This window comes from Acomys russatus, chromosome 17, assembly GCF_903995435.1.
Source record: "Acomys russatus chromosome 17, mAcoRus1.1, whole genome shotgun sequence".
Classification (NCBI taxonomy): Eukaryota; Metazoa; Chordata; class Mammalia; order Rodentia; family Muridae; genus Acomys; species Acomys russatus.
In genome coordinates, this window is record NC_067153.1 from 21,186,316 (window position 1) to 21,213,776 (window position 27,461).

The following is a 27,461-nucleotide window of genomic DNA, read 5'->3' on the forward strand; positions in this document are numbered from 1 at the left end:
TAGTACTATTAGAAACGGATTAGGAGATGTAGCCTTGTTGGAGGAAGTGTGTCACTGAGGATTGGCCTTGAGGTTTCAAAAGCCCACACCAGAGCCACTGTCTCTCTCTAGGCCTACAGATCAGGATGTAAGTTCTCAGCTTTGTCCCCATCTCTGTGCATGCCACCACACTCCAATCGTGATGACAGTGGACTAAGCCTCTGAAACTGTCAGCAAGCCCCGCCCCCTAAATGCTCTCTTTTATAAAAGTTGCCTTGGTCATGGTGTCTCGTCACAGCATAGAACAGTTTTAATAAAAATGTTTTAATAGAGTATTTTCTAACAAAACTAAGACAGTTTAAAAAGGTGTGAGAGACTATTTTCCCTATTGAATTTTTAAAGCCTATGTGCTTTACATTGTTAATGTGGATAAAGCATTCTGTTGTAAAATAAGGTGCAATCTTCATTCCCATTCCTGGTAGTCATGTGATAAAATGTTGTGGTAGTCATTCTATGGTTTTTATGTCAGAATTTACAGGCAAGCTACCTATTGAAGTCCACTGGCTACCAATAGGCTAAATGAAATTCTTTGAAGACTATCTTATATTTGTGGATAATTGATATGTCAAATGTAAAATATATAAATATCAGATCAATTCCTTAGACTGGTGACATGAATTTAGTGACATTCCCATCAGTGAGAATGAGCCCGTTGGTAAGAATGCAGCCATATTCCCAGGATCCCAATTAATCATTTGAGAAGCAGACATCTTGAAGTAGACAATAGGTTTGCAAATAATTGTTATTTACGCAAACCACTAGCAGTATAACTGTATTTGTAAAGAGAACACAGAATAACTTGATGAAGAATATCCCTAGAAAAAGTGTGTATATGCGATTGGCCACAGTGACAGATCACCTGGTCTCAAATGCTCATGGCACCCACCGCCCTTTTTTTTCTTTTTGCGCCTTTCAAACCGTATAATGCAGAGCCTGCCCTACAGAAAGCTTTCATTTTTCCATCTGTGAAGCAAATTCTAGATGATGTCCTGACTTATGATAGAGACTAGAAGAGGTTACATAGGTAAAGTTCCTAGCACACTTTTAATTTAATTTAATAATGTTCAATAGCATGCTTTTTCTCTCACTGTGAGGGATGACAGATGCTATCCTAGTTAGCATCAGTTATCAACTGGACACACTCTAGAATCACCAAAAGAGAAAAGTTTCAGTTGAGTCATTGTCTTTATCAGGCTGTTTTGCAGACATATCTTCTAGGGATTTTGTTAATTGCTTTTAACTGAGGTAGGAGGACACAAGCCACTGTGGGCCACGCCAATTTCTGACTCAGCGGTCCTAGGCTGTGCAAGGAACTTGGTTAAGTGAGAGGCTAATAGCATGGCAGCTAGCAAGCCTCCTCCTTCATGTTGCCTTTCTATTTCCTTGGTTGTGAGTGAGTTCCACACTTGAAGGTAATGGTACATAGGGTAGCTGTCACCCTTGCCTTCAGGTTCCTGCCTTGAGTTCTTGTCAGTTCCCTTCAGGGAAGGACTGTGACCTGGAAGCTTAAGAGGGAATAAAGTTTTTCTTTCATAACTTGATTTTTTTAGAGTGTCTCCTAATGGTAACAGAATAAAACTATGCCAGATGCCATGCAAAGTCATCGGAGAAAAGTCACAAGCATACACTTTTACTGAATGTGCAAATAATTAAAAGAAATGGGTATTGGAAATATATTAGGTAGGAAACAAAAAGCTTGATTTATAATTTCTCAGTATTGTACTAGGAACACATAGACGCAGGTATGCAAGTTAATTCCCATCACATTTCCAGGGACTGAAGAAAGACTGCAGAAATATTAGTCTCCTCATCCATTTTTCTTTTCCTTGCTTCAAGACATAGCCTTTTTGAGCTGATCCAAGTAGAAAAGAGTAGTGACAACAGTTCACAGGAAACTTTTAGGTCAAGGCCATTTGTTCAATGAGTGTTTATTTCCAGTGCTTAGACTTTTGTATAGACTGGACAGATTTCCTCCACAGATGAGCTTCAGTCGTCATCCATGCATGAAGCATGCTTTAAGAGTTTGGTTTAGTTCATTTCCTGCATTTGATGTGGCTCTCTGTTGATCGGAAGGGTATAGGAGCTCATATTTCACATTTATGACCTTGTAAGAAAGCAGAGAGAAGGAGAGAGAGGGGAGAGGGAGGGAGGAAGGGAGAGAGAGAGGGAGAGATGAAGGGAGAGAGAGAGAGGGTGGGAGGGAGAGAAAGGGAGGGAGGAAGGGAGAGGGAGAGTGAGGGAGGGAGGAAGAGAGAGAGGGATGGAGGAAGAAAGAGAGAGAGAGAGAGAGAGAGAGAGAGAGAGAGAGAGAGAGAGAGAGAGAGATTGTGAATCTGAGTCCTTTTCCAGACTCCAGAACTGTTTAGAGAAAATATCACCCCTTAAAATATTGCCCCTTTTCTTATTGCAAATGCTTGAAGATACGAGTTGCTACTGAGTAAGGCTCTCGCCTGGTGAATCCAGCCATTCTTCATTTTGAGTCACACTGCTCTCAGCGACCTGACAATTTCTGGTCAAATTAAGTAGACTAACCAGGGTGTTTGTCTTGCTCAGTGCTCTGCTATATTTTAGGTAGCCTAATGACTAATGTGCTCCACTTTCAAGCTGGGAGAAGATACTCCTTCCCAGAAAGCTGGCTTGTTTTCTTTTCAAAGCCAAAGCTGTGTTGTACACTTGAAAGATCAGTTAGGGGTTTCCAATCTGGTCGGAAGTCTGGTAAATGCATGCTAATTTTCAAGTACAGGATTGACTTGGACTTCCCTTGTGTAAGGAGATTCTGTTTTGAAGATGTTGGAAATGTATTTTCTTGCTGGCTAAAACATAATGCATTCACGTATTTTAAAAGTGAAAGAATCCGGTGTGGCAGCATGTGCCAGGGGTCACATCTTCTATGAGGCTGATGCAGGAGCATCACTTGAGCTCAGAAGCTCCAAAATAGCCTGAGTAATATAATGAGACCTCATCACAAATAAATGAGTAAATGAATAATTAAAATGAAATAACCTTCAAAGTGAAAAATTGGTGGAAATTATACTTCCTTTCGAACTTGAACCTGTCAAGCTACAGGGACATTGTTTAAAAATATTTTTTCTTCTGTTCTCCATGTGCACACAACATAAGACAAATGTTAAGCACCACTACCAGACCTAGCATTGATGGTGTAATTCATTGTCACAGCATTACTCTTCAATATTCCCAGAAAATTATTTACATCCCCTGGATAGAAGTATTTGAAAAGATTGTCTAGCCTTCCAGGATGATGTTCCTGGAATCCAACCAAAAGCATGGTGACCTTGCTCCACAATATTCCTCAAAGCATTGAAGGACCTGTGCTGAGTTACTCAAACGTTTTGATCATAACACCTGCCATGCAGAAGTAGTTAGCAAATAGTGATATGCAGTCTCACTGTGCCTACTGTTTGATGGGTGCTTCACAAAGTATGCCTGGAAGTCCTTATCATTATGAGAATTGCGTTTTGTTGTTTTGTTTTGATTTTGATTCTTTCGCACTGCAAACCAGAGTCACCTGATGTTTGTAGGTTCTTACTCCAAGATACTGTGATTAATACTTCTGTATGGCATCTGTTTATCTCATTTCATCTTTGGAATGACTGTTGAGAGGTGCTAATGTTACCATGAGCTTCAGAGAGCTGAATGACTTGCCAAAACTCCCTCAGCTGTGAATCTCTAGGGCAGCCACTTAGAAAAAGACACACCTACTACTTGAAGCCAAGTTTACCCAGTGGCTGTAGCTTGCTAAGTCTGAAGTCAGTGGGGTGCAAAGATAACATTATTTAAAAGAAAAAAATCAGTGATCAAAGACATTTGATAGGAGTATGATAACAAACGATTAACTTGTTTTTTTCAAAATAACTTCATTAACCAATGTCATGAATCATATGGATCTAACAGATATCTACAGAACTTTCCACCCAAACGCAAAGGATTATACCTTTTTCTCAGCACCCCATGAAACGTTCTTTAAAATTGATCACATAGCTGGTCACAAAGTAAACCTCAACAGATACGAGAAGATTGAAATAAAACCTTGTATCTTATCAGATCACCATGGTCTAAGGCTGGACTTCAACAGCAAAAGAAATAACAAAAAGCATACTAACACATGGAAACTAAACAACTTTCTACTTAATGACACATGGGTCATGGAAGAAATAAGGGAAGAAATAAAAGATTTCCTGAAATTCAATGAAAATGATAGAAGAATATACCCAAATTTGTGGGACACATTGAAAGCAGTGCTAAGAGAAAAATTCTAAGTGCCTTTAAAAAGAAAATGGAAACATCCCACATAAACAACTTAACAACACATCTGGAAGCTTTAGAAAAAAAAGGAAGCAGAAAAACCCAAGAGGAGTAGACACCTAGAAATAATCAAACTCAGGGCTGAAATCAATAGATTAGAAACAAAGAAAACAATCCAAAGAATGAACAAAACCAAGAACTGGTTCTTTGAGAAAATTAACAAGATAAACAAATCATTAGCCAATCTAACTAAAAGACAGAGAAACACTATCCAAATAAACAAAATCAGAAATGAAAAGGGAGACATAACAACAGACACCGAAGAAATACAAAGAATCATAAGAACCTACTTTAAGGGCATTTATGCCACAAAATTTGAAAATCTAAGGGAAATGGACAATTTCCTCAACCGATTCCATTTGCCAAAATTGAATCAAGACCAGATAAACAAATTAAATAGCTCTATTTCGCCTATAGAAATAGAAGCAACCATTGATAGTCTCCCAACCAAAATAAGCCCAGGGCCAGATGGTTACAGCGCAGAATTCTACCAGTCCTACAAAGAGGAGCTAATGCCGATACTATTCAAGCTATTCCAAAAGATAGAAATGGATGGAATATTACCAAGTTCATTCTATGAGGCCACAGTCACATTGATACCTAAACCCCACAAAGACCCAACAAAAAAGAGAATTTCAGACCAATTTCTCTTATGAACATTGATGCAAAAATACTCAACAAAATACTCACAAAGCGAATACAAAGCATATCAAAGACATCATTCACCATGACCAGGTAGGCTTCATTCCAGGCATGCAGGGATGGTTTAACATATGGAAATCCATCAATGTAACCCACCATATAAACAAACTGAAAGAGAAAAACCACATGATCATCTCTTTAGATGCAGAAAAAGCATTTGACAAAATCCAACACCCATTTATGTTTGAAGTTCTGGAGAGATCAGGAATACAAGGCACTTATCTCAACATAATAAAGGCTATATACAGCAAACCAATAGCCAACATTAAATTAAATGGAGAGATACTCAAGGAAATCCTTCTAAAATCGGGGACCAGACAAGGCTGCCCACTTTCCCCATATCTCTTCAATACAGCATGGTACTGGTGCAGCAATAGGCTAGTGGATCAATGAAATCAAACTGAACACCCAGAGATGAATCCACACATATTTGGTCACTTGATTTTTAACAAAGAAGCCGAATCCATTCAATGGAAAAAACAACAGCATCTTCAACAAATGGTGCTGGTCTAACTGGATGTCTACATGTAGAAAAATGCAATTAGACCCTTATTTGTCACCATGCACAAAACTCAAGTCCAAGTGGATTAAAGAACTCAACTTAAAACCAGAGACACTAAAGTCACTTAGAAGAAAAAGTGGGGAAGAGCCTGGAGCATATTGGCACAGGAGACAACTTCCTGAACAGAACACCAATGGCCCAGGCCTTAATGTCAACCATTAATAAATGGGACCTCATGAAGCTGAAAAGCTTCTGTAAGGCAGGACACACTGTCAAGAGAACAAAGTGACAGCCTACAGACTGGGAAAAGATCTTTACCAACCCTACATCTGACAAAGGTCTAATATCCAAAATATATAAAGAGCTCAAGAAATTAACACCACCAAACCAAATAACCCAATTGAGAAATGGGGCTTGGAACTAAACAGAGAATTCTCAACAGAGGAATATCAAATGGCTGAGAAACACTTAAAGAAATGCTCAACCTCCTTAGTCATCAGGGAAATGCAAATCAAAATAACTCTGAGATTCCATCTTACAACCATCAGAATGGCTAGGATCAAAAATTCAAGTGACACTACATGCTGGCGAGGATGTGGGGAGAGAGGAACACTCCTTCATTGCTGGTGAGAATACAAACTCGTACAACCACTTTGGAAATCTATCTGGAGCTTTCTCAGAAAAATGGGAATAGGGCTTCCTCAAGACCCAGCAATTCCACTCCTTGGAATATACCCAGAAGATACACTACCACACAACAGGGACATATGCTCAACCATGTTCATAGCTGCCTTATTCATAATAGCCAGAATATGGAAACAGCCTAAGTGTCCCTCAGTAGAAGAATGGATAAAGAAACTGTGGTACATATACACTATGGAATACTACTCAGCTATTAAAAACAAGGAATTCCCGAAATTTGTGGATAAATGGATGGAGCTAGAAATGATCATAATGAGTGAGTGAACCCAGAAGCAGAAAGACTCAAATGGAATATACTCACTTATATCTGCATACTAGCCCAAGGGGCATGTCCCACGAAAGCCTTCACTTACCAGGAAACTGGGACAGAGGGGAGGACATCCTATTGGGACTCTAGATGAGAGAAGCATGGGAGAATAGCAAAGTAGAAGGATCCAGAGGGTCCTAGAAACCTACAAATAGAACATTACGATAGGAAGATTTGGGTCCAGGGGTCCCACTCAAACTAAGGCACCAGCCAAGGACAATACAGGAGGTAAACTTTAAAGCCCTACCCAGATCTAGCCAATGGACTTAACATTCTCCACAGTTGAGTGGAGAGGGGATATGACTTTCTCACGTACTCTGGTGCCTCACATTTGACCATGTCCCCTGGAGGGGGAGACCTGGTGGCACTCAGAGGAAGGACAGTAGGTTACCAAGAAGAGACTTGATACTCTATGAGCATATACAGGGGGAGGTAATCCCCCTCAGGAACAGTCATAGGGGAGGGGAATAAGGGGGAAGTGGGAGGGAGGGAGGGAAGAATGGGAGGATACAAAGGATGAGATAACCATTGAGATGTAACAAGAATAAATTAATAATAAAAAAGAGTTGCCTAATATGCAATCCAAATCTAAATGGTGAGCCATAAATGCATGCACATATGAGTGACACTAATTGAAATCAATCTGTTGTATTTACATATTTACATTCACACACACACACACACACACACACACACACACATACACAACACACACCAATAATTACAGAAGGGGTCATGAATTTGAGAGGGAGTGGGGGAGAACATGGAAGGATTTGGAGGAGGGAAAGGAGAGATGAAAATTATGTAAATACAATACTCATGTACAAATAAATAAAAATTTTATATGCATAATGAGAACAAAAACATAAAGAATGACTAATACCCTCACGTTAGCTTTTTCCATTTTCTCTTTGTAGATGTCGCTGTAGCTTCACTTGGTTTAACTGTGGTGATGTGCCTAGAAGTACTGATATGCAACTGAAGATCCTTCATGTTGAATGGACATTGAACTTGTCTTCTAGAAACATCTGCGTGTGGAGAGACCAGTTCTCACGATGACAGATGCTGCCGCACAACCCCACATACGGTGAGTTCTCTATAGCTATTGGTTGATGCTGTCAGTCTCTCCACTCCCATCAATCACCTTAACACAATACAGAACCACATCCTCTTCTATTCTAAGAAATGTGGTGGTGTTTTTGTAGGCTGAATGTTACTCTAACTTTCATCTTTATGTTTCAAGTTTGAGGAAATGCACACACACACACACACACACACACACACACACACACAGCACTATACAAATACAACACAATGCACAAATATTGCTGTAGATCAATGCTTCTCAACCTGTAGGCTGTGACTCCTTTGGGAGTCAAACAACCCTTTGACAGGAATTGCCTAAGACCACTGGATGTGATTCCTAACAGTATACAATTACAGTTATGAAGTAGCAATGAAAAAGTTTTATGGTTGGGGTTCACCACAACACGAGAAATTGTAGTAAAGGGTTGCATCTTTGGGAAGGTTGAGAAGCACTGCTATAGATAATATATACAAACTGTCATATGACCTCATGCATTCCTCATCTACCAGTAACTGGGGTGTTGGTGCAGAACGTTGGCATAGCACTAGATATACTGTTAATACCAGGTATCTTATTTGGGAAAAATATCTTCTCCAGGAAACTATTTCCTCATTTGGAAAATGGAAATGGTGAGAATCCTTCACTGTGTAATTATGGCATTAGTCATTTTAAAGCATTTTACAACTTGTAAGAAGCAATGAGGATTCTTCTTCCTTAGCCGTTCACAGATATAGCAAGCATATAAGGCCAATCTATTATGTGAGGGCAAGAGGATCTCAGAATCATAGAATGTAGCAACCCAACACTTCCTCTTGGATAAATTCTAAGCAACATTTTATTAGTCTTCATGCAGAAGCTTTCATTTTCTATACTCTGTAAAACTGTAGCCTGGATGCTTTCCTTTCGCCTTCTCTCCAATAATTCCTTCTCAACTTCTTTGGCCAATCAAGTTTTCTGCATAATTTGTTAACACAGAGATACTTCAGGTCTTTCTCTCAAGGAACTTCTTGATTCTCCTCCCCATACAGCTTTATGTACCTACCTACTTACTTACTTGCAATATCAAGTTCATGTCAAGACATCCAAATTTTGTATCTCTAGCCTGAAGTTCAACCTCCTATGTTGAAGAATGTTATTATAACTTACAGGCTTTCTCACATTAAATATCTCCATATTGAAAAGCATGACTTACTTTTAAATTACCAAAACCTTGTTCTTATGCTAGTGTTCCATTGACCAGTCCCCATTAATAGACAAAACACCTGATCACATTTATTTATACCTTCTCTAGTGCCCAACTAGAAGCCTATCATGAATTTCCCAACTCTACTGCTACTGTTCTAAATACAGCCATCAGCATTTCTATCACTGAGATTTCCTAAGTAATTTCTCTTGCTCATCTTTTTCTACTCCAAATTTAATTTCCTGTTGAAAGCTCTGTAAGAGTTTGCCATTGCATTTTGTAGGAAGGAGTTGGTAGCATGATATACCAGTTTGAATTAACTGGTACATTTCTTCTACTGATTACAAGTGGATAACTTTGACTTTCTTTAGGATGTTCAGAGACACACAAATGTTTTCCTGCCACAGTCTCTCTCACTTACCTCAAGTCGACTTCATACATTCTTTGATTTACCCATCTTCGCTTAGCAAGGTTGTACTCACATCTTCATTGAGAAGCTAGCTCACCCTGATTCATGCACCTGTAATAATAAATCCTTGGTTATTTTTTTCATGGGACCCTATACATTGAACCCATAAAATTTATAATAACTATGATTAGACAACTTTTCTGTCCATTTTAAATTGCAATACGTGACAGAAGATACTGTTCTGCTAACATCCCTGAAGATTCAACCCCTAGTACAATTCCTTGAAAACAGCAGATTTTAGAACCTGTTTATTTATTTATTTTTTTTAAATTTTGTATTAATTTATTCTTGTTACATCTCAATGGTTATCTCATCCCTTGTATCCTCCCATTCTTCCCTCCCTCCCATTTTCCCCTTATTCCCATCCCCTATGACTGTTCCTGAGGGGGATTACCTCCCCCTGTATATGCTCATAGGGTATCAAGTCTCTTCTTGGTAACCTGCTGTCCTTCCTCTGAGTGCCACCAGGTCTCCCCCTCCAGGGGACATGGTGAAATGTGAGGCACCAGAGTACGTGAGAAAGTCGTATCCCACTCTCCACTCGACTGTGGAGAATGTAGAACCTGTTTATAAATGCATCAATTAAAAATAGTATTTTATCACTTCGAAAGCTGATATTTGACCCTTTAACTGTATTAGTTAAAATATTTGGGTGATAATTTTCATTAATCATTTACTTGACTTCTTCAATCAAAAAAAAATAGATGACAACATATTCTTTTTTCTTGTTGATATAGGTAACCAGTGAACACAGGCTGAAAAAAACAATGAAGACAAGAATGCATTTAAGGTAGGGACAAAATCAATAGTTCTAGCACAAGTGACAGAAATATGGCCTTATAATAGAGAATCAAAATACAGGAGAGGTTTTTATTGACTATAAATTAAGATTGGATCAAGCCTGGAATACCCTGGACAAGCATTAATACAGATCTTTGCTGCATTGGCAGAACTAGAGGTACTGACGTAGAAGTGGGGAAAGTTCATTCCTACTTTAGACTTCAAATATCACCACGATTGCAGGCAGAGAGACGTCTTGTTTTCCTGACTTTTCTCAACGTGCTTGTGTTGATCTTAAAGGTTCTCAGTCTAGTTGACATACTGTGTCACTAAGTAATTGTAAGATTCCTGGGCAAAGCTCTCTAGTCTCATTTTTCCTAGGATGTCCTTTTAACCTATTGCCTATTCATACTTTTATTCCATAAGGTAACACATGCAAATGCCCACTGAACACCTGATTATCTTGCATCAAACCTTTCTTTCCCATGGCATCCCATTCATAATAGCCCCATTCCCTGGCAACTCTCCCCCTAAACAAGGAAAGGATAGCCATCTTGCCCAATTTGTGCTATTGTAACAAAATATTGCAGCCTGGATAGCCTATGTAAGAACAGAAATTTATTTCCTTTCAGGTCTCAAACCTGGGAAGCTTAGGTTCAACGTCTCAAGCAAGTTCTCCATCTGGTAAGGGGCAGGTTTCTGCTTCCAACATGGCACCTTTGAACACTATGCCTTCACTAGGCTTAATACAAAAGGATCAAAGGAACCTGGGGGGGGGGGTTCCTCCAGATATTTTAATTAGATACTAATTTCAGACATGAGGGTGGAAACCTTGTGGTCTTTTTGCTTCCTAAAGGCCCCAATCTCTTATTGTTGTTGTTTTGGAGATCAGATTCCAGCATGGTTTTGATGGAACACAGAGATCCAAGTAGAGCAGCCATAGGTTGGCCCAGTTCTCCTCTGTTCCCCAACTCATGGCAGCAGGATTTTTCCACTTCTTCTAAGAAAGCCTGTCTCTAATGGCACATTCTTGAGTATACTTATCAATTGCTGAGGCTTAGAAAAACGTAAAATTAGATTGCTTGCATTTTCTGAAAACTAGAGAGCAATTAGCCTCTGGATGGATTCTGGGTTCTCCTCTTCAGCATAGCTTTAAACAGTGAATTATGTAATGCCATGTTGTGTGCTTATTTATGGCTGCTAAAAGTCAGAGCTATTTCCACCCATCAAGCTTTGGCTTATGTTTCTCTTGTCATCTGCAAGGCCTTCCCTTTTCTCACTAACCCTATTTCCTGGAGAGTCCCCACTCATCCTTTAAGTCGCCCCAAGGCTGTATGTCTGAAGATAATTTAGTGACTGCTCAGGCTGTGCTGAACTTTATCTGTGGCTTGCCAACTCTCTGAGACTTCAGGGGTGAAGAAATATGTTAATCTGTGTTACAATGATTTGCATAGGCTGGATGACTCAAAAAATGCCAAGTTCTTTCACTAACATAGAGTTAAGATGTCATGACTAACCAGTCCATGTTCTAGGGGAAGTCCAGGGGTGTCTCTCTATCACTAAAACCTTTGAAAGCTGGGGGAGGGTGTTGGCCTGTGTCCTTCTGTACTTGCCCTGATTAGGATGCTCTGAGCCCTACTCTAAAATGTCATATGACCTAATGACAAAACTGTTCCCCTTTGCAAAGGTGCTTAATCTGTTTCACCTGCAGCACCCTCACCCGTGGAAGCTGTGGAACATTTCCCTGTATTTTGTGATGAAGTGACCTATTTCATGAAAGGCAGTCAGCAAAGTGGTTAGTACACACCAAAAGCTCTTGAAATATGAGTGCTGGGGTAGTTGTTATCAATGGAGTAGATAGATAACAGTTGTTTGATTTTGTTCTCACAGCGTTAGCTTGTAAATTGTTTTTTGCTTTATAATTATGTTGAACAAAAGGTGCTGGGTTTTTTTTCCATGCAAACCAAGCCCTGAGAGAAACAGAGCTTCTTTTGCTGCCAACACCCCCAACCCTCACCCCAGTGGCTCATGTTACTTCCTTAATACCATGAGTCTGATGTATATGAGAGTTCACTCTGTCCTTGAACAAATTTGTGTCATGGATGCATCCAACATGACAGTGACATGGGACTGCTGTCAGGAGACTAAAGTCTCTATGCTCTGACTCTATCCTTTCCAACTCCCGAAGCCCACCAACCTTCCCTTATCCTGAAGTTCTATCTTTCCAAAAATCTGACATAGCTCAACTCATATATATTGTGAAGATTCTCATATAGGCTTCTTTCTCTTGGTGTATGCTTTGTCTTTGCACAACATTGTAGCTCAGTTCTGTTGGTAAAGGATACCCCCTGGTTTAGACGATTCACCATTCATTTAAAGCACAAAGTTATAGGCTTCTTCAATTGAGCTACTACAGACATGAATTGTGATCCAGAAGGCATTTACTGGAAGTTCCATGTTCTTATGTCCCAGAGCAGACAACTGAACCAAGAGTGCATGAATAGTAACAGAAACGGAGATTGCTGAGAGAAAGCAGCACACTTCTAAGCAAAGCAAGAGAGTAGCCTGGGAGCTGGAAGGGGTTAGCTGCTCAGTGTTGATAGGTGAGAAAAGCCTTGAGGCAAGCATAGCTTCTCACTGTTTGCACATCCCATGCTCTGTATTCTAAGTAGGCCTTGGTGGTGTCTGTGTGCATGTGTGGGAGGAGGGGTGTCAATCTCTTTCCCTGCCATTCATTCATTTCATGCATTAACATTGATTTCTCTCTCACTCACCCCCTGCTCTCCTGGTACTCAGGTCAAGTCATTAATCCAGAAACATGATTTTTCCTTTAGAGAACGTGTTTCCCGCCAAATGAAAGACAGTCCCACGGGCTGATTCCTGTCTCCTTACCCTCTCCTTATTTTCTTCTCCATCTTTTCTATGTGTCCTCCTACCCCTTTCTTCCTCCCCTCTCTCTTCCTATTTCTCATTGCAAAACTTTGAGGCCTGCATTTTCTCCTAGAAGTCACACATTTGAAGGGTAGGAGTTACACCCTGCTGGTTCATCTAGAACACAGACCATCATGCTGAAACACTGGGGCTGTTTTTTCTTGGGTGACTTCTAGTTTTTTATAACATGTAGAGAATGTCTTGATTTGGTTATTAGTCTCCAGCCTCCTCTATATTTGTGTGTGTGTATACAAATAAAAATATTAAGCATTGCTAAGAAAACTACCTGTGTACTACTTCATATATTAGATTCTTCATTTTATAAATGATGAAATAGACTCAGAACACCATTTGATTAATTTTAAAATTACCATTAAGCATGGAAGTGCAGCTCAATGTGGTTTCCTAGAATTTGTGAAGGCCTGGTTTACATCTCTAGCAAGGCAAAGAAAAAAAATCATTGATTGGCCTAGTCAGGAATTAAATCAAGGTAACCCAACTGTGAAGCATGTGAATTAACTATTATATCTTACAAAAAAAGTGCACAGATTAGTTTCATCACACAGAGTGGTTACTAAATGCAATTGGCAGCCTAACATTTTAAAAGACAATGCTAGAAAATTCTTCTAGGTCATATTCACTCTAAAACCAGTTAATTAAAAAATAAAACTATAATGAAAACTTAACACCTTTCTCTAAGAAACTATGGTTCTTCATGATTTTCTGAACAATGAACCAGTGTGTTAAACTAAAATAAAGATTATTGCTCAAAAATGTCATTTCCCCATCTTTCTGCTCAGATGCTGGAAACTGTTCTGGCATTCTAATGTGGAGTGCAGAAAAGAGAACATAACCACGCCCCTTCCATTGCAGGCCATGTCCTGAGGAGCAACAATGTTCTACTCTTTTGCTCCTTGGCTGGTCTCAGATGTGAGCCAATTTCTGAGATATGAATGACAGCAAGCAAATGATATAGAAAGTTCTGATAATGTGATTGGTAACTAAAAGAAAATGTCAAAGACAAGAGAAGAGAGAAAAAAGCGACAGGCATACACACAAGTAGAGCACATTCTTGATGTGAAGAGTGATTGTTACACCAGAGGCTTTACAAAGCCAGTTGAAAAGGAAACCTAAAAATGTTGTCACTATTAATGGTATGTATGAACCTTAATGGCTTCTGTCTCAACCCTGCATTTTGTCCAACTTGCAATGTGGAACCCATTTTAGGGCTTCACAATAGAATCTAATTCCTGCCTTAGCTGAAATACTCATGCTGTTGAATGTGTAGCACATTACACACACACACACATACACACACACACACACACACATGTGTGTGTGTATGTATGTGTATGTGTATATATATATATATATATATATATATATATATATATATATATATATATATATATATATATATATAATCTTGAATACTTTTTCTCTTCTTAACTAATCTGAGAGGAAGATGTGAGAGTCCTGTGGTAAGCATCCAGTTGCATATGCTTTACCATCTAAGACCTCTTTTCCTCTAGTCACTGGTTAAAGCTAAAGAAAGCCTTTGCACTGCAGGCCATTGCTACTTTCCTAGATTTACATACATACATTTTCCTAGATTTATATAACATTCTTCCTACTCCACTGAAATGTTCTGTTTACTTTGAAATGAACCTGGCAGCCTTAAGCTTGAGATATAATAAGGCTTTCTCAGTGCTCTTATAATGAGATCATACTATTATTTTTAACATTGTTTAATATAAGCCTTACTCTCACTTTCATCTTCTAAGTCATGGCTGAAACCTTTCCCACCCTGGAATATTTCAGGCTCACTGCACCCTCCCCAGAGATTTTACACGTATTCTCTTTGCTTGGGATGTACACCCTTTCCAACCCTATTTTTACTGTTTCATGATCAGGTGAGCTTATGCTGTGTATTCCCATGTTGCCCACATCACTGCCTTATACTATTCTGAATGGATATCATTCTACACAGAGTATATTGCTCGGATTAATACCCCTTCTATTGGATAGCTTGACATGTAGGTCAAAGTGAGGATCTTCTCTTTATGCACGTTGATGCAGGGGCTAAGATTACCCATACATTTGATAATAATGTATATCCTTTGATAGAGCAGGAGGATTGTTCTTTCTTATTTCCATATGTTAGGAAAGTCCATATGGAGTAGCTATAGCCAGTGGCAGGTAAGTAAGATAAAACAAAGCACTGCATGCGACACAGGCAGTACACTGCTCACCATTTTTGTTTTGATTTTTGCCATTTTCTATTGCTCACTTTCTAATCTGATTCTATAATGTGGTCCATGTCAGAAAAGACAATATTCCACTGAAGAACCTTACCTACCACAATGCTGCAACAATAGTCATGGTCTGAGAATTTTGCACTCGTGTCTGTCCATGTCAGTGTTCTTCCTGTGGGGCTTTTATAAATGTCTGGAGATATTTCTGTTTGTTACAAAAGGGTGGAAGTGATATTTCTTTCCATGAGGTCAAGGCCAGGGTTGTTGTCAAACATCCTCTAATACACAAAACTTCTCCCAGTAAAAAATTACCCAGCCTCAAATGTCAATAGCACCAGGCTGAGTTGGTGAGCTCTAGAGAACTCAGCTATTTATCTTTCAGGTTTACATGTCATGGTCACTTCTGAGGAATCTTCTTTGATCTTGCTGATTCGAATAGACTATTAGGTCACTCAACATTTCTAACTTTTAGCAATGATTACAGTTGCAATTAATTAATTTTCTCTCTAAGTGTATACACAGCTTGATCAAAAGAGTAGCTTCAAGGCCATGCAGGGAAAGCTTATCTAACAAGGGAGAACTAGGAACGTGCTCAATATTCTCAGAGAAATAGAAACATTTTATTACTGCTCTTTCTCAGCACATGATAAGCTTTCAGTGGAAGCTCCACACTCTACTTTTTTCTTCTTATTCTTAAGAGTCCAGATCTGTCCAGAACGGTACTCACACCTATCCCAGTTCTACTCTGGTGCATCTTAAACACAAGGTCCAAGGGTCCAAGCTGCAAATTTCATTTTACCCCTGGATTTCGTTATGACATGCCTGCAAATATGTTTTAAAAATATTTTCTTTTGAAATTCAGGCTTAAGCATACTGGAGATGGAGATAGAAGAATCACTTGCATCTACAAGTAGGAAATATCTGGGTAACGTAAAGGTGGAATATTTTGTTTGTGTTCAGTCTATTCTTTTGTTTTCTTATTGTGCTAACATTGTGTAAATAAATTTGATAATTCCTGTACCATCTTAAGCCCTTATGTCAGTACATAGAACTTAGAATGGAGCCCAAACAACTAAGTTTCATGTGTTGTGTCTGTGGAGGCAACAGGCCAAGACAACACTCAGCTTTGATCCGACTCTGCAACACCACATCTGACCTCATGGCTTCTGCTTTTCTTCTCCACTTCCTCTATTGATTTCAATGCTGGCTTATTGTGTGATTTCCACTACTCTAACAAAATACCTTAGCCTGGGAAGCTTGTATGCAAATTAATCTCTTATAGTTATAGAGCCTGGGAAATCCAAGATCATTGTGCCTATACAGTTGGTGTTTTTACTGAAGGGCATGCATTTATTTGCAAGACTTATACTATTTTGTCTCTTAGAAAAAGATTGCCCGCATGTATTATGATGAAAGTCTGGTGCATTTTGAGAACCCCTGCAGTCCCAAGTCTTTTAATGAAATAGATGAAGCATAGTACCTATGCCTAGTGTATCCTTTGAAAAGACATTCATAAAATTAGAAGAGCAACTTTGTAAGAAAAATATGAAAATTTACCTCAGGGGTACATGGTTTTTTAGACAGTATCCTGTATAGCCCAGACTGGCCTTGAGGAATTTACTGTACAGGTAAGATTGTCCTTGAACTACTGATCCTCTTGTATTCACTTCCCAAATTCTAGGATTAGAGTGGTGAACCACTACACCCAGCTTCCTTTCTTTCAAATAAGAGAGGACCAGTGCTGGCAAGTGTAGCTCTATAGCCATTCTCATTTGTGTGCTGGGTGTAAATTGCCAGAATGTCTTTCTAAAATCAATTCAGCAATACCAAGGCCCTTGAAAACCAACTGATATCAATATTAGAATGATTTTCTATGAGTTTCAAAGAGTTAATCAGAGATGTAATAAACTACACCTTTGGCTTCTTTTGTTTTGCTGCATTCTCTCCTCTTACCTTGCCTTCTGTAGGAAGCATGATGGGAAAAAAACCAAGAAAATGGTATGTTCAGAAAAAACTACAGTTGTAGAGTACAAGGTCCTCATTTCTTACAGTGGCACAATATACAAAAAGATAACTAGAATCTCATTTCTTGGAAAGTCTTAGAGACTAAAATGATTTTCCTTTGCAGCTCTTTGATTATGTGTTTTTGTTTTGGATGTTCCAATGCTGTCAGATTTATCTTTTACAGCTCAATGTGATGACCATAACTCAAACAATTTGATTAATAATGATTGCTGGGTTTTTTTTTTTTTATTCCTTTCTTAGTATTGCATAGCTACTTCCAGTTATGCCTCATATCTGAGTCTCTTGAGTCAATTAAACTTTACCAGTATGTAATGAGCACTTGGTGTGTACCAGCTGTTTATACACTAGGCAGTAAATGTAAAAATGAGTGACACTGTGCTTGTCCAGCCAGGTATCATAGTCCAGCAAAGAGGTATGCCACCTATATAAACAATGACACAGAGATGGAAGATATGTCAGAATAACATCACCACAAAATACTACAAGATGATGGAAAAGGAAGCAAAGTGAATCAGAAAGCCAGCACAACATCCTAGTGCTTGGAAAAAAATAGCAGAATACCTGGCAGAGCAACATCTAACTGTTGTTTAAGCACCCCAACGGTGCTGGATTTATTATTTTTTTTATTAATTTATTCTTGTTACATCTCAATGTTTATCCCATCCCTTGTATCCTCCCATTCCTCCCCCCCCATTTTCCCATTATTCCCCTCCCCTATGACTGTTCTTGAGGGGGATTACGTCCCCCTATATATTCTCATAGGGTATCAAGTCTCTTCTTGGCTACTTGCTGTCCTTCCTCTGAGTGCCACCAGATCTCCCCCTCCAGGGGACATGGTCAAATGTGAGGCACCAGAGTACGTGAGAAAGTCGTATCACACTCTCCACTCAACTGTGGAGAATATTCTGACCATTGGCTAGATCTGGGAAGGGGTTTAAAGTTTACCTCCTGTATTGTCTTTGGCTGGTGCCTTAGTTTGAGCGGGACCCCTGGGCCCAAATCTGCCTATCATATTGTTCTACTTGTAGATTTCTAGGACCCTCTGGATCCTTTTATTTTGCTGTTCTCCCATGCGTCTCTCATTTAGAGTCCCAATAGGATGCCTTCCCCTCTGTCCCAGTTTCCTGGTAAGTGAAGGCTTTCGTGGGACATGCCCCTTGGGCTAGTATGCAGATATAAGTGAGTATATACCATTTGATTCTTTCTGCTTCTGGGTTAACTCACTCATTATGATCATTTCTCTTGGAATATACCCAGAAGATGCTCCAGCACACAACAAGAAAATTTGCTCAACCATGTTCATAGCAGCCTTATTCATAATAGCCAGAACATGGAAACAGCCTAAGTGTCCCTCAGTAGAAGAGTGGATAAAGAAACTGTGGTACATATACACTATGGAATACTACTCAGCTATTAAAAACAAGGAATTCCCGAAATTTGTGGATAAACGGTGCTGGATTTAAAGGCTTGATTAATATGTGCTGTTACTGTGAGGTGGTAGAATTTTAAGAGATAGGGTTTAGACCTTAGACCATTGGGGCATGTTCTCAAAGGAGACACTGGGATGTGTTCTTTCTCATCTCACTTTGTGCCTTGTGAACAGATATGTTTTGTCACTTGTCCCCAACTACCTTACCACTGGCCTAAACACAATACCGGCAAATGACTGTGGACCGAAACCACTGACATCATTAGCCAAACTAAACCTATGTTCTTTTATATGTTGACTTTCTCAAATCCTTGTATAATCATGAAAAAGGTAAATGGAACAGTGAAATAGATAACACAATGCACAGAGGAATCTGGAAATAGTCACTGAGCATGTAAAATCCAGAAAGAAGCTTCAAAATCCTGCATCAATAGAGCTCCAAGAAAATGTTTGGGAGGAAGGCCAAGAATCAGAGCCAGAGCTCAATTTAGTGAACAGTACAACTCCTTTATTTTATAAATGTCAGAGGGAAGATGAAGACACTCAAGGGTGTTTAAGAGAAGCCATTCAGGTAATACTCTGGGGACAGATCTGGAGCAGAGGTCATGGTCAGCAGAATTGAACAAATCTGGGAAGAGAAGTGGTGGCTTGGTAGGAGCTGGCAGAGAAGACTGAAGAGACTGTATCTCCACAAAGTTGCAGTATCCCAACAGGGACTCTAGTTGCTCAGGACACCCAGTGGAAAAACTTTTGGATATGCACAAGCCTTCCCACTCTCCTTCAACCTGTATCTTCATGGACAGAGAACAACAAGATTGCCTTGAACCCAGAAATAACCATGTTCAGAATTAATGGCCCAAAGGTGAGACACGCAGCTTTGGGCTTCTTAAGTATAGCCTTGTTGCCTTCCAAGCAATAAATCAACATCCTGTGGTTATTTCTTTTTCTCTTGAAGAGAAATGAAATTATGCTAGCCCATGAATTGTCAAATTCATGATAAACAGTTACTGTGTATAACACAATGTTTTAAAATATACACACAGTGTGCAATAATTAAATTGACCTAGTTGATACATGTACTTACTACCTTGAAATGTTATAGTTTAGGGGGGACTCTTAAAATCTATTCTGTTAGCATTCTCTTCCAAAAATAGAGTGTATTGTTATTTTTATGTTAATTTAAATTTTTAAAATTTATTATAATTTATTCAGATTACATCCCAATTATTATCCCCTCACTTACATCTTCCCTTTCCCACTCTCCCTCCCTCTTCTTTCCTCTTCCCCTCCCCTAGACCTCTGACAGAAGGAGACTTCCTCCTCCTCCACCATATGATCACAGCCTATCAAGTCTCATCCAGATAGCCTGCTTCCCCTTCCTCTGTGTGCTGCCGAGACTCTCCATCAAGGGGAAGTGATCAAATCAGGGGGCACCAGAGTTCATGTCAGAGGTAGTCCCTGCTCCTTTCATAACCATGGAGAATGAGCTGCTCATTGGCTATATCTGAACAGGGGGGTCTACGTTTACTGCACACATTGCCTTTGGTTGGTGCAACAGTTTGTGTAGGCTCCTCTGGGTCCAGATTCTCTGGCCTTGATGATTTCCTTGTAGGGCTCTTGAACCCTCTGGGTCTTTCCATTCCCCGATTCTGCCATACCACTCTCAGATCTCTGACCAGAGTTTAGCAGTGAGTCCCAGCATTTGTGCTGATCCCCCACTGGGTGGAGTCTCTCAGAGGACATCTATGTTGAGCTAATATCCATTTATAAGTGACTATATACCATGTGTGTCTTTCTGGGTCTGAGTTCCTTCACCCAGGATGATCATTTCTAGTTCCTTTCATTTGCCTGCAAATTTCAAGATTTTTTTTAATAGCTGAGTAGTATTCAATTATGTAAATGTACCACAGTTTCTTTATCTGTTCTTCAGTTAAGGGGCATCTAGGTTGTCTCCAGATCCTGGCTATTATGAATAAAGCTGTTATGAACATAGTTGAGCAAATGTCTTTGTTGTATGCTGGCAACTTTCAGGTATATGTTCAGGAATAGTATAGCTGGGCCTAGCAGTAACACTATTCCCAATTTTCTGAGAATGTACTAGATTGATTTCTAAAGTGGTTGTACAAGTTTGCAGTCCCACCAGCAATGGAGGAGTATTCCTCTTTCTCCACATCCTCACCAGCGTTATTACCAAGAGTCAGCATGCTATGCAATAGATCTAATGAAGTAATTCCTTTTATGCCTGGCAACCACAGGCTTGCTCTCTAAGAGTTTGACTACTTCAGATTTTGTATATGAATTACAGCACAAGGCATTTACTCTTTCTTTTTTATATATTTTATTTAATAACATCTCCCAGTTCCATGTTGTCACAGATTATAGGATCTGTTTTTTTTTTTCTAATGTCTGAGTATTATTCTATAATTATACATATCACATTTTCTTTAACCATGCACTCATCAATGGCTCCTTGGGTTGTTGTCATTTTTCAGTTACTGTGCAGTAAACACGGAAGTGTAGGCAGTACTTTAACGTGCCAGTGAGTGTCTTTGCACAGACTGCACGAGATTCTGCCCCGTGATGGGATTGCTAGAACACAGCATAGCTCTCTTTTTACTTCTTTAAAAATCCATGCAGCTGCTGATAAGTTATCTGCCAGAAGTAGGCTTACCTTATGTTTCTAGAGAAATGTTTCTAGTGGGATGATTGGAACTTGTGCCAAGAAACATGAGAGCTGGGGAACCGTCACTGTGCAATGACGATCTGCCTCCTGCCCCTGTCCTTACCACACACATCTCCCCCAGCATACCCTGTGAACCATACAAGCTTCACTCAGTTGTAGAAATTCAGAGTTGATGTGGAAAGCACTTATGCACAGCATTTCTAAAGCCCTTAGTCCAAGTTGGAATATGAGGTAAACTAAAAGCAACCACTGACAAAACTGACCAACATATATTATACAACATATTTTTTAATCGATGTTTACTCTTACTAATTGCTCTAAGACCCATGGTTGATCCTCTGATCCATCTGATCAGGCACTGTCTGGTTTACAAGTAAGGAGATAGGTACAGAGGGACTAAACACAAGTCTTGACCATTTCACAGCAAATATAAACTAAACCTAAGAATAGGCTTCCTGTCTTCAGACTAGATTTCAAGTGTATCATATATTCTTAAATGCTTCTGTCCTACAAGTATTTACTGCATTTCTGTGACCAGCTAGTCCCTGTGGTGGACTTGGCAATCCAGTTCCTAATGCTGCAAGCTTGAATAGCTCCCAGACCAGCTCTTGTCTTCATTCTTTAATCTCCTGTTAGCATAGTGAATTGGGTTACTCAAGTTTCTACAATACAAGGTACTATAGAGGCTGACACAAAGTAAGTGCTCATTGGATGGCTCAAAAATAGTAGCCTTGATGAGTAGGTAATTCTAATACAGTATAGTTCATGACTATTGTCACAAGAATTATGGATAAAGGACAAACAGACTGTAGACTTCAGGACACGAATGTTGTACAGCAATGCATAAGTCACACATGCTAGCTTTAAATCACAGCTCTGTGTGATTCAGGCAGCTCTCTTAATCTCTCTGAACTTTAGTGCCTTTATTTGGAAAACACAGTCAACAATACTGGCCTTGAGGTTTTATTTTGAGGATTGAAAGTGCCTGGCTTAGAAACTGGCACACAGGAGGTGCCCAATCAATGGTGGCGATTATGTGAGGCTACAGGGAGAGGCAGGGCATCCATCTGAGCTGTACAAGTATGGTAGGCATGTGGCTAGGGCATCTCCCCAGCCAGAATGATGGCTGGAATTGCCTGCTGGGTCCAGCCACCCTGAACACAGAGTTCTTTCTCAGACTGGAGATCTTTTCTGGCCTTTCTTTCTTCACAGAACTTGGGAGGAAGAGCAGGTCCTGGCCCTGCAAAACTGCTGTGTTTCTGTGGCTGAGTCATGTTGACCAGCTCCCAGAACAACTTGTGCCTGTGTTGTTAAAGCACAGAGGTCCTCAGGCGCCATGGAAGCCACTCCTGCCTTTTCATCTGCCTGGCTACAAAGGCCAGAATCCCACACGTGGGACAGAATGTAAACACACTCCTCAAACCTCTATTTGCTCTCAAAGTGGCCAGTGTTTCCTGTCCACCCCTCACACAGAGTCCCACCTTCTATTCAGCCTCAAAGACTGGAAATGCAAATGAGAGAAATCTTCATGGGTGACTGATATCAAGAGAAGCTTTGAGCTATAATCACAGAATTTTCAAACTATTTCTAATGTTTTCAGCAAAACATAAATAATAACTCATTCTTTCTTTTTACTTTGGAAAAGTATGAAATGTTAGCATGGTATTAGAAAGCCCATAAAATAGAATGACAGGAGCCTAAAAATTAAATACAGAAGAAATGGAAGCAGGCTTGTCATCTCAACAGGAAAGTGATTAAGGAAAATCCTGACACACTTGTGTTGAAATAGTCACAGCTCCTGAGACTGTTAGTTTTAATGACATCAGAAAGCTGTTTAAAAACTGGGAGTAGTGGTCCATGCCTTTAATCCTAGCTCTCAGAAGGCAGAGGCAGTGAATTTCTGTGAGTTAGAGGACAGCTTGGTCTACAGAGTGAACTCCAGGACAGTCTGAGCTACATAGCAAGACCCCATCATGAAAACAACAGCAACAACAACAACAACAACAACAACAACAAAAACCCAAAGCTAAAAATAAATTAATTAATAATAAAATAGCAAACTGTTGACGTATAGTATGAAAAAAAGATTGTGAAATTGAATAAAGTGCAATTTGAATTTTAATACATATGAAATATACTACAAGACAGAGTTTCTCTAGGAACTTTCATGTTTACTTATATGTACACCCACTTGAGCAATAAATGACAGTGATTGCTTATATTAGAGCATGTTTTTAAATATAATAGTGTCACATTCAGGTACCCTTTTTTAAAAAAAATGAGGGAGAGCTGTAAACTCAATAAGAACCTGGGTAACAAGGACTTATCTTTCATAAATCTCATGAACATCATGTAGCCAATCAAACCAGCACGAAGGTGAGTCAAGAGAGTTGTCTTAGCTGCAAAACTGGAGAGCAACATCATATTAAAAAAAAAAAAAAACTACTTAAAAAAACTGTTCCAGGGCTCATGCTAGCTCTGCCCCTAAATGCTGTTCCACTTGACCAGTTTACTGTTGCTCTCTGTTCTTCAGTACTGCTATTTGTTAGATTGGGTTAATCATTCCTCTGCCCATTTGTTCCCCTATTCAAAAACTTTCTCAGGGACAGGGGAAAGATCAGTGGGTAAAACTGACGCGTGTTGTGCCTTCTGTGGACTTGTGTTCTTTTCGAATGCCAACCAAATACATTAGCTAGTGTCAGGAGCAGGAAGAACAATGAGACAGTGTCAGGAGGGAGCAAGGGCTTCATTCAAGGTCCTTAGGTGAGACTGGTGGCCCTACAGGTAGTCAGTCCTGGGCAGCTCCCCAGCAGGGGAAAGCCAGGAAGCACCAAAGTGCTACAGCACTGGAGGTGGGGTGGGCCGTATTGGCGCCATGGGTGATGAAGCATAAGGTTAGTGTTTTCCCCATACACTTTAACCAGGATCCACCCCAGAGCCAGTCAGCGGGCTCGAAATGCTTTCAGAGTACTTGAGAGCTAAAGTCCAAGGCCTCAGCACAGGGAGTGCATTGACGGAATTTAAGGGCAGCGTCGCCGGTGGAGCTTTGAAGGTCCGCTGAGCAACTATTAGCTGATCCACTTGACAAACAGTGACGCAGTCTCTAGGCATGTTTACGCTCAAGCAGGTGATGATTTTCTCTCTGCTGACTCCAGTCAAGGACTTTCTGCTTCCAGACTTCAGGCTCCAGGTGACGTTAGGCACAAGGGGTCAGCTGGGGAGTGGAATGGGTCATGCTGCAGGAAGGCAGCATAGATCTGTAGTTAGCTGACGTTTCTGAGAGCCTGCTTTTGCTCTGTGTATCAGGAACATATTTATTTAGAGCTCGGGGAAAGTATGCTGATTCATCGATTTCCAAACACACTGGAAAAGAACCCGTTGTTTAGCCTATAACATGGTAACCCCTACAAGGATAGCTATAGTTTCGGGGAGATAAACTGGGATAAAGGTAAGGCAAAATGAAGAAATTACTGTCATCCATAATTATAAGCCTTATCGTTTATTGTGTGCTAATAGCTGCATTTCCAAGCAGATGTTATTAATTAGTGAAATAACAAGGTAATTTGCATTCATCTCATTTTAGAGAAGAATTAAAACTATTCCATCTAACCAAACATAGGAAATTCAGTTTCATTGTTTTTCTTTTACTAGATGGGGAAACTGAGGCACAGAACAACGGGTTCTATAGAAGCATCTTTTCTTAAAGCTTCCTAGAAAGTAGATTATCATCAAGGCCAGCAGTACCTTTAGACAACATGTGAAGGAGCTGGCCCAGACAGAAATCATGATAACGTAAAGACAAGGTGATTGGTTAGCCCAGTCTGCCAATATCCACAGCAATCATCACTCTGGACCCCTGATCTAATCTCTCTGAGTTGTTTTCTCTGTCCATAGCACAGGCACCATCAATCCCTGACCACTGTGATTGCTCTGCAGGGCAGATAGAGAACATATGTATCTTCACACTGGATATAGTGTGTGAGGTAAATGGATGCTGCCCAGAGTTTAGGAGAAGTACCATTTCAGAGGGGGAAGGGATTAATCTCTGTGGCTAGATAGTGCCTAGAGGGAGTCCGGGGCCACATAAGCAGAAGGAAATTGAAGTTATCTTAGAGAAAGTGTTACAATTCCAGCTGGAATTCTGGTCTGAAGGATGACTAAAGAGCCCAGCAGGTCCACTGTCCCTTAAAAGGGTCCAGGCAGAAGGGACTAGAACAGAGAGAGGTGCATGTCGATAAAACTATTCTATGATTTCATTCTAGGATTAATGTGGCTTGGGAGAACATTTATAGAACTGCTTTTCCTGGTGACTGTCTTATGAGACAGAACACCTCATATCTATAAGACAGACACTACCAGCATCTATTAAAAACTGATATTCACCAGGAGATATATATATATATATATATATATATAATACTATATTATATATTTTAGTAAAATGTGAATGAGGGACAAACATAAGCAGGCCTGGTGGCCAAGAATAGAGTGTTGCTTCATATTCCCTTTGTTTTTTGTTTTGTATTGTTTGGGGGAAAATAAAAGTCAGAGACATGACCTCCTGAACCACTCCTTGTGTCTCAGTATAAGCACAGTCTCAGAAGTTGCACCCAGCTGGTGTTTAGCCAGAACGCCGAGACCCATCTTCCCTCACACCGTGTTCACACGCCACGCAGCATAACTCTCCATGTCTGTACCTCTTCATGTCTGAGGCAGCTCTGCAGAGGGCTGGGTGACTGCAGTCACTGGGTTTGAACTTGAAGTTCTGGCCACCCAAGATTTTCACCCTAGAGAGGAGACATTGAAAAGCAGCATGCTTAAGCAAGCACGTGTGGTCTGAGCTGAGGGACCTGGCTGACACCTCAGAGAAGTCCCCTCAGTTTGAGTGAGTGTCAGGCTCTCAGTCTCCTAGGTGTTGCTAATGGAGGCTGGCTTGGCTCCCTGCTTTGTTGAACCCTTAAGTTGTAAAAGGAAATTCCACATGAAAGACACTGGTAAGGAGGAAATTAGCACAGAAAGTCTGTTCTTTCTCCACCTACTCCCCTCCTTTCTTCTTCATGATGTTTTTACTTGGGTTTTTATCATTTGGATCTTTGGAAGACAAGAAAAGAGCCTCTTTGTTTCATCTAGAACCTCATCATACATACCGGTATATTCAGCTTAACTCCCCTGACTGCATTCTCCCGGGAGAAAGTTAGGAAAGATGGCTTTATATGGTATCACCTTTCACAATTCATTCATTCATCATTGTTACCAAACTGAGCAGGCAGAACGCAGAATGGTGAGAGGCTGTATGTCTGCGCCTATTACCAATTAGTAGAAATAATGTGAGGATTCCATGCTTTTCCACCTGCTTCTTGCCAAGGGTTGTACTATTCTGTTCTATTGCCTTGAATTGCCTGTGATAAGGATGGAGTGCTGGTTAAATATTATCTAGCTAGCAATACCCTTATTTGTGTAGGACACCTTTTATTCTGAACTTCAATTCCTTGGCTGGTATCTCATGCCTTAAAAGACACATCTTACTGCCATTTAGCACTGCATCCCTTCGACAGCCTCGGTTTCCACAGGAGACCGTCCTCTCTGGCTGCCTTTCACAGGCCTTAATTCAACCTTCCTAACACATGTAGTTCCAGCCTTGAGGAGACTTGTTATTCTGTTCACTGGGATGATGAGGTCTGAGATGTTGGACTGGGGCCAAGAGAACCACACTTTGATGGTGCTCATCATGGTCATTATGTGGATAACCTTTTTTACCCCTGACCCATGCCTTGCAGTTAAACTAATTTAGCTTAAATAAAATACTGCTTAGGATAATTTTCATATTAAATAATGAACAAACCAATTAAGAACATTATAAGTAAAAGACAATCTTCTCTTCTCACCAGAGGTACTTCAGCAGGCAGGGTACTTCCAAGGGTTAGCACCACGCCTTCAGTGTTCACCTTTAGTCTGTAGGCTTTTGCCTCCGATTTTTCTCTTAACAGGAAAAAATGCAAGTATCACATTCTTAGATGTTAATGTAGGAATGCTGCAAAAGAAAT

The 27,461-nt window shown here is 40.0% G+C and overlaps 1 pseudogene; it reads right to left on the reverse strand.

Annotated features, from left to right (window-relative positions):
* Positions 1–11,922: 11,922 nt before the first annotated feature.
* The window catches only part of LOC127201206 (glyceraldehyde-3-phosphate dehydrogenase-like), an 804,529-nt pseudogene continuing 788,990 nt past the window's right edge, over positions 11,923–27,461 (reverse strand).